This window comes from Scomber japonicus, chromosome 13 (assembly GCF_027409825.1).
Source record: "Scomber japonicus isolate fScoJap1 chromosome 13, fScoJap1.pri, whole genome shotgun sequence".
NCBI lineage: Eukaryota > Metazoa > Chordata > Actinopteri > Scombriformes > Scombridae > Scomber > Scomber japonicus.
The window spans coordinates 15,547,971-15,556,205 of record NC_070590.1 but is presented as its reverse complement, the minus strand read 5'-3'; positions in this window follow the sequence as shown (position 1 = coordinate 15,556,205).

The following is an 8,235-nucleotide window of genomic DNA, read 5'->3' as shown; positions in this document are numbered from 1 at the left end:
TTGACGTTTTGACGTTTTTGCATGTAAAACGTGAAATCATTCTTGTTTTATAATATTGCATTAAATGCATTGCTTTTAATTGGGATACTTTTTGGATGTTTACCATTTTTTACCTTTTTAAAAGCTGTTTTAAAATTAAAAATGTTAATAAAAAGTGATAAATGAACATGTCAAACATGAAATCATTTGTTTTGTTGACCAAAATATAATAAAAATCATCATCTTTAACCAAAATGAAAGACATTTCTTAAGTTTACAGCATGAAACGCATTCATTCTAACTGGGGTCATTTTTTACCCCACTCATGGAAGAGTGTAGGTATAGGTAGGTCATGCATCTAAGGATTAAAACCTCCAAACAGTGAGGCCAATTTACTTGCACTGTGCCCGTGGACCTTATTATTATCAATTTCCACAGTTGCCCAGGGAACAATAATATACAAACACGTGTATAATTTGATAAATCAACACCTGGGCACTGCTGCCAGAAAGGCTAAGAAAGGCATGTCTCACCTGCCCCAAAACAAACACAATTTTAGAACTGCAGCAACAAGGACATGATCCCTCAGCTTCCTAGCCAGGATTGTGCAGAGTGTCTTAAACTTGACTGGACCTGCAGAATATTTATATCCCACAATAATGATGATCAGAAAAGAAAGAAAAAGAAAACCAAAAAACACAAAAAGAAAAACAAAGACTCTCTGTTACAGCCTCTTAGATGGGAACATTTCATTTGATTTATATTTTCTGGTTTCTTCCTTCCTCTATTATGGAAAACTGAATGTATTTTGACCAGGGATTGGTTGGTCAAGAAAAAACAAGACATCTGAAGTAACACTTTGTGAAACAATATTAATTTTTTTTCACAGTTTTCTAACATTTCATAGAACATACAACTTCTTGATTATTTAAGAAAATAATCAACAGATAAGCTAAGGATATTAGGAGAGTTTAGGAGGATGTGGGTCACTGCCATGTAGTACATACTGGGTGCTGCATCCCAATTTAGTGGCCATATCTGTGGATTTATGAATGTGTGGGACAAATGTATGAATATGATGTATTAATCAGTTACTGATCAACACTTTGATGCAAATACTTATCAAATGTGTGATGGTATTACCCAACTTTTCACATTGGTTGCACCTTCACTACAGATTTTTTTTTGTCATATAAGGTAACATCTTGACAAACTTATGAACTGCTGAGTCATGCTCTGTTCATTTTTTTGTCTTTGGTAAAAAACAGCAGTGCAGCACAAGTCTATTTTATGTTTGTGGAAAGATTTAAACTGTATTCTGTATATCATAATATTAAAATATCAAAATATCAAAGTGTTTTGCACTCTACTTGCTGAACTGAAGTGTAAATTATACAAAACACCAAAGAATACAACAATTCTTTATTTATGGTCAAATGAAATCTTTTAAAAAAAGAAAATAAACATTCATCTTAGGACTTATACTTATATGCTTATATTTTAAAGTTCAATTTAAGTTTGAAAACTTTTTCTGCATTGAAAAGTCACACTAATCAAATAATAAGTAAGTAAGTGCAACAAAAGAGAGTACAGCCAGCACACTAACTCCAAACCACAAGTTAATTAAGCATAATTATGTTATATCAGGGTGAAAATATCTATGTTTTGTTTCAGTGGTTTGAATTCTGATTGAATATTGCTATCTGCTGATTGTTGCTTTTAAGACTTTTAAGGTTTATTTTGATTGAGTGTGCTACAATAACAGGCTACAGTTACTGATGCTGCTGAAAAAGACAGTGTATTTTTCTATTTCTTCATCATTTAATGTTGGTAAAGGATATACCGTGTGTGTGTGGTCAGGCATAGAGATAATTAAAAGTGTCACGGTTCAGGTAATGGGCAACAACTAAAACCAAATACCAACATAAGCAGATATGACTCAGGGGCTGTTCATTAGGTCAGAGGTCAAATAACACTGAACCAATTGGTAAGGAAGCCATGAGTCAGAAGAAAAAGGATAAGTTGCAGACAGGTTTGACTGCTCGCCATCACGTTTCGGAAGCTGATGAGGCTCTCATAAGAGCGTGGGAGGACAGTCTGGTGGCCAGGGAATGATTCAAGAAGCAAAAAATCTAAATGACAGAAACAAGTCAGATAAGTATTAGGAGAAACAAAGAAAAATCAACTCGACTAGACTAGACTAGACTAGGTAAGCTATAGTTAAGAGTCAAGTAAAATAGAATACAAGTCAGCAAATACATACAAAAAGTAAACATTTTGCAGAATTAGGGTCTTATGTGTTTGCATGCATATGAAAGAGAAAAAGAGCGAGAGATGGAGAGAGAGAGAGAGAGAGAGAGAGAGAGAGAGAGAGAGAGCGTGCATGTGCACATACACAATTATCTGGGCTGTCTTACAAAAACTGTCCCAACTAAAGTTAAAACCAAGCCTACGCCCCTGACTGAGAAAAACAGCAGCAGTAACCAAAGATTTTGAGCATGTGTGTGCTTGTGTTTTTACTGAAGATTATTGTTTGGATTAAAAGAAAAGGTGCCCTATCCCAACCTTGTCATCACAACTGACAAGAAAACATTTGTATAATCTGTTTCATCTTGCACACTAACCTTATAACCACATTTCCAAGAAAAGCACTCCTATAATAGTGAGGTCACTTTGTGAACTGCTACATTCCCACAAAAAATGACAGCAGCAGACATTAGGTGGCACATCAACATGAAATAAAGAGAAGAGAAACTGAGCTGCAAAGAATTTGACTTTATTTTATATTGACCATGTTTTTGTTTTTTTAAGAAATCCCTGGAATTTATACAGATGATATGTACAGAGGTTCAGCTTCGGTCATTCTATGTTCTTGCATGCATTTGACTTGTTTTGAAATACAAAAAGCTTATATACATGAAGAAGAATTTTCTCGGCAGTGTTGTATTTAGGTATGACTCACTGTTTCAGTATTTTTTTGGGATGAGATGACAAACACAAGCAACAACCAGCGTGGATGAGTTACAGATGTGAATAAGCTGGATAACAGAAAATATACATGATGTTATACAGTGGATAATTGCAGTTGATTTATTATTACGAAAACTATCTTTAGAAGATTATCTGCCAGTTTGACTCTCCATTTTTTTGGGAGTTTCAAATTTACTACATTTCCCAAATGAAATGTGCACTTTTACTCTGATTCATTTCCCCAAAGTATCTTTGTTATTGGGAGAAATTTGGTAGCCTAAGGGCCCTTTCAAACACAATGCGACAACGGTTCCACTGAACTCTGAAACCCATTATTTCCATAACAGTTTTTCAATGCATCATGAAGTATGCGGTCAAGGAGATCGAGTCATTCAGTGCTGCTAAACAAGAACCATTTAGAGATTTTGTGAAGGAACTGCTGTCTAATGCAAAACACATGTCACAGTTGACCCTGCAGCCCATGACTGATGAGTCCTACAAGGGATTGAAGAGGGGAGTTGACCATATTGCCACCACCAACAATTGCTGGTCTGTCAGAAGGATTGACCCTGACACACATTTGAAGTCTTGACAAGTGTCCTGAATCACATCCATTGTGTTCAGGGGAACATTCTGAGAAGAACAGACAACGGCTCTAACTTCATAAAACCTTTCAAAGTTTTTGGTGTAGATGAGGACAATAATGCAGCCAAACGTGATGGTGATTCATCTCAACCAGGAGAGGATGAAGAGGGTCAAGTGTGGGGTGATGAGGTGGAGTTTTTGACATGTCGGCGCTTCTAAAGAAGCTGAAAAAGATGCATGCTCCAGTTGCTGGGCCTGAATGCTACCAGGTGAAACAACTTGTTCCTGGCAGTGGAAAGGGAGAGGGAGCCATTAAAGTCATCTGGTTCCAATGTTAGTTACAGTTATGTATGTTTTGTTCTTTTATCATATCTGAACATAATGTCTTGAATGTCTCTAGACTTGTTGATGTGTTTCCCCACCCTTTATTGGGCACCAACAACTGTTATTCATTGTATCCCATCTTCCATTTATTGGTCACTAAAATGTTAATTACCCATCCAGCAATATGTGGAATCTAATGAAATGATTATATAGTGTTATAAAATGGTGCTATATTTGTTTTCAACCACATCTAAAGCATCCTGTTTACACATAGAAAACCTCCTATTGTCCACCTATTGTCCATTCGGTCCATTTTACTTAATTACTCATCCAGCAATTTGTAGAATCTAATGAAATGGTTATATAGTGTTGTTTTTGTTTTCATTCCTGGTTTAATCCAGCTGCACTTGCATTCCACACAGAGTATGGAACTGCCATGAGCTCAGTCGCCCAGCAACCAACATCCTGCAAGCAGAAGCAAATATCTAGATGTGGTGGCTACTTCTAAAATAAACCTGCTGACCATTACACCTAACTGAGTCAAGGTGTCACTGAAGTACTGCAAGCTGTTGGGGGATGCTCTACAGGTGGAAAAAAATAAGGGTATGAGTTTGAATTTTGACACTTTGCAATATTGGCACATTCACAAATTAATTAGGGATGCATGGATAGTGCAGGAAACCTAATTTATAAACCTCAAATTGAAACAAACAAACAAAAAATTGTATAATTTCTATTTATATTTTCATCCTCATATGTCCTTCATAATTCAGGATTGGACTACATCAAGCAGCAACACCCTGCAGGTGATGCCACTAGGTCTTACTCATCTGATGAAGATGCCTTCTTCTCTGCCCTGCAGTTATCTCAAGTTCAAGGCAATTCCAAACAACTAGACAGATACTTGGCCTGTTCAACAAATCACATGGACTTACTGAAACCTTTCCCGGCTGTGTGCAAGCTGTCTGTGAAGGTGAACAAGTCTCTACCTGACTCAACGGCCAGTCACAGGCTATTTAGCATAGCGTGACTAGTCTTCAGTCCAAGAGGAGCCAGATTAAATTCTCAGAACATCAGATACTTACTGTACTTTTACTTAAGTGTAGCTTTCAGGTACCAGCACTGGCAACACATGATTAGCTCCAGCATGTTGGTGAATCAGTGAAGTAATGAATGGCAAGTATAAAATGATAAAAACAGGATCAAAAATTAAATAAGCTGCATGAAATTGACTGAAAATTAAAACATGTATGTTGATATGACTTTCCAAAGCATACTGAGTGTTATACTGAACAAAAAGAAATAAAAATGTCAAAGAGTCATGTCTAGCTTCAGAAGTGTCCTACACAAACACCATTACAGGACAACAAGATTTTAGGGTGTGTGATGGTTTGAATGCAACTCATTATAACTGGAAAAAGTTATATATAACTCAAATATTAATACCAGCTACATTTAGGTTCACAGCCAATCTTGCTTAAACAGATTGCAAAGCTTGAGATGGCTTGGCGTCTTTCACAACAAGTGAACATTTCAAGGTGTTTGTGCCAGCGCATTCTCACCCTACTATTCACAAATATAACAATGTAATCAATTCCCTTTAAAAACCACAGTGGTAACCACATGTGATGATTAAGCCACAAAAATATTTTCATTGGTGGTTCGACTTCCTGCCTCTTTCGTGCCTCAAAGCCTGTTTGAACACTGCCGAAATTCAAATGAATCAAATGGTTAACCTCCAAATTGTACTTTTTTCACCTTTCAAATCATTCATCAAAACACGATTGAATGTGTGTTAAAACCTCATTTTGAGCATCTGCATCTATTTTTAACTTTTTTGCAATGCAATACTAAAACTGAAGTATTTGACATAGCGAACCTGAGGTAGGTTACTCATTGGTTTCATCACTGATACGTGTGACTTTTGTAGCTGAGATATAGCGCACCAGCAGTATTGTGTACTGCAGTCATATTATTTTTCTTGTTTACATCTGCTAATGTTGTATAACAAACAATCATTTTACATCAAGATAAATGCTGCTCTAAGATGCAGATAATGCAAATGTAAGCTGTTGTTGCAATGTCCAATCCTTTAAAGGATGACCCGTGTGCACTGGCAGAAACTGTAATGGAAATAGTCGTTTGTGGAGGGAGACAGTTCAGAGTTCTGAGATTCTTGCATAAGAAACAGGTGTGACATGAGACTCTGTGATCTGTGCACATTTAACACTCACACAAGCATTAATAACTGGAAGCCCAATCATTTGTGACATCTATTCCGCGGAATATGATGACACAAAAGTCAATACAGCCCATTTGAGAAAGACGCAGCAGTTCCCAGGAACAGTAATTGAAAGCAGGACATCCAGGACAGGTGGTAAGGTAATTGATTTGTTTTGACTACGAGGTGCAAAACAACAGACAAATACAACAACAAATATCTCTCACTAAGCTCTAACTCCAATACTTAAGCCAATCTGAGCTGTAGCTAATCAGTGGAGTAGCTGCCTTTGTCAAACCACATCTATGGCATTCCGAGAAGTACAGGGAAGTGAAATGAAACAAATTTAACTCATGGATTTCTAGATTTAAAAAAACAAAACAAAAGTACATAACACAACACACTAACTTAAAAGTGCTGAAGACTACAGAAAAGCTAACCCTCCTTTAAGGCACAATACGTCATGTTTTCAGATGTTACAGTTCTGTTTATATTAAACATGATATTTGTGGACTTCGTGAAAAGTCATTTGTACCATTTTAGAGTCTTTTAGATAAGACTTTTGGCCAGCATCATCACCTTTCTTACATTTAATGAACTCATAGTGAAGTTCTTAAATTGACGTGACCACATTTTAATTCAGCTGCAATGTGCTTTACTTTAATTAAATTTTTTTCTTCACATGAGCTAATTTTAAAATGAATGGTGTGGTAAATCTACCTGAGGGAATTCTATCTTATTCAGTAGTCAAGGCTAACATGCCAACAACATGGCATTGATTGATTTTACCCTACAGAAATAATACGAGAAAAACAAGAATAGCTTAAAACATAAAATGCTGTGCGCTTCTATTATACATAAACATAATCCCTGCAGCTGCTGCATAATGGTTACTAGAGAATCAAGTCTCTATTGTGCAGGTGCATTTCATGATGTGAAAAGTTTGGCTCTATAAAAAGAAGTCACAGCAGTCATTAATTCATTAAAACAATTTAAAACAATGAATCATGGAACAATCTAGCTACACAACCAGCTCTTCTCAGTCATTTTTTAATTTCTGGTTACATAGTCATTCAGTTGATGAGGTGCAAAGAGTTGCATGTTGCAAAAGTCAACTGTACTGTACCTATAGAGGTGGTCGGGGTTAAGAAAAAAAGTAACATAAACATAAATATAGAGTGAACTAATAAATACAGTACATAAATAATTTAATTTCTCTGAAATAATGAATTGTATCAGAAACCACAAGTAACAGGGTGGCCTGGCAGTAAGTTAGGACTGTGTTGTGTATGGCTGGTTTAAAGGAATGATTGCTTCCGAGCAGCACTGACAACATGCATGATATGAGTCTCCTCCGAGGTTACGCAAAGCAATAAAATCTGCTTTGTCTTTAACACCAACTAGAAAAAAACTGGCATGCGATAATTGGTCATGACTAGGAGGAAAGTATAAAAGCAGTAGAAAATTCCGAGTGAAGTAAGGGCTTGCATGAACAGTGGAAAAATACCACAAAACAGAACGGTCAGGCCTTTGGCCACAGCCAAGCACATTATCACAGTGGTATAATGTCACCTCCTCTGGTACACATATGTTCATATTGAGTAAGAACTTATGTGCTGAAATATGCATGATTTGTACAGTAATTTACAGATGTTGCAATCTTACCAGAGTTCAAGAGAAAGTGGAAGTTGCTGATAGTGACATGACTTCCCCGAAAGACAACATCAAATTCCAATCTACTTTCATGCTTTTCCAAAATTTCATGGGAAAAATAAATTGCACAAACAGGACAGATAACCGTTGAGGTCAGTCAGTGGTTTGAGGCTGAGAGATTGCCGTGCAGCTTAGTTTTGCTCGGTGAAAGAGTGACACTTATGCATCTCCTTACCGCCAATGTCTTCAAAACCAGCATGGAATTTTTTTATCAGTGCTGGCACTTGCAGGCTCATTACCCATTGAGCATTGATAGAGGGATGTACAGGTCTTCCTATAAACCCATTGTCTTGTCCGTCCCTTTTCAGCAAGTCCAAACTGTGAAGCTCAAGAAACACAGTCACATACGTGGTCCACACACATAAAGGATGACCCCAGTAACTAGGAACAGGATACAAGTGAAAATGTGATGGACGAGAAGTGGGTAGCTGCTGACATCATAT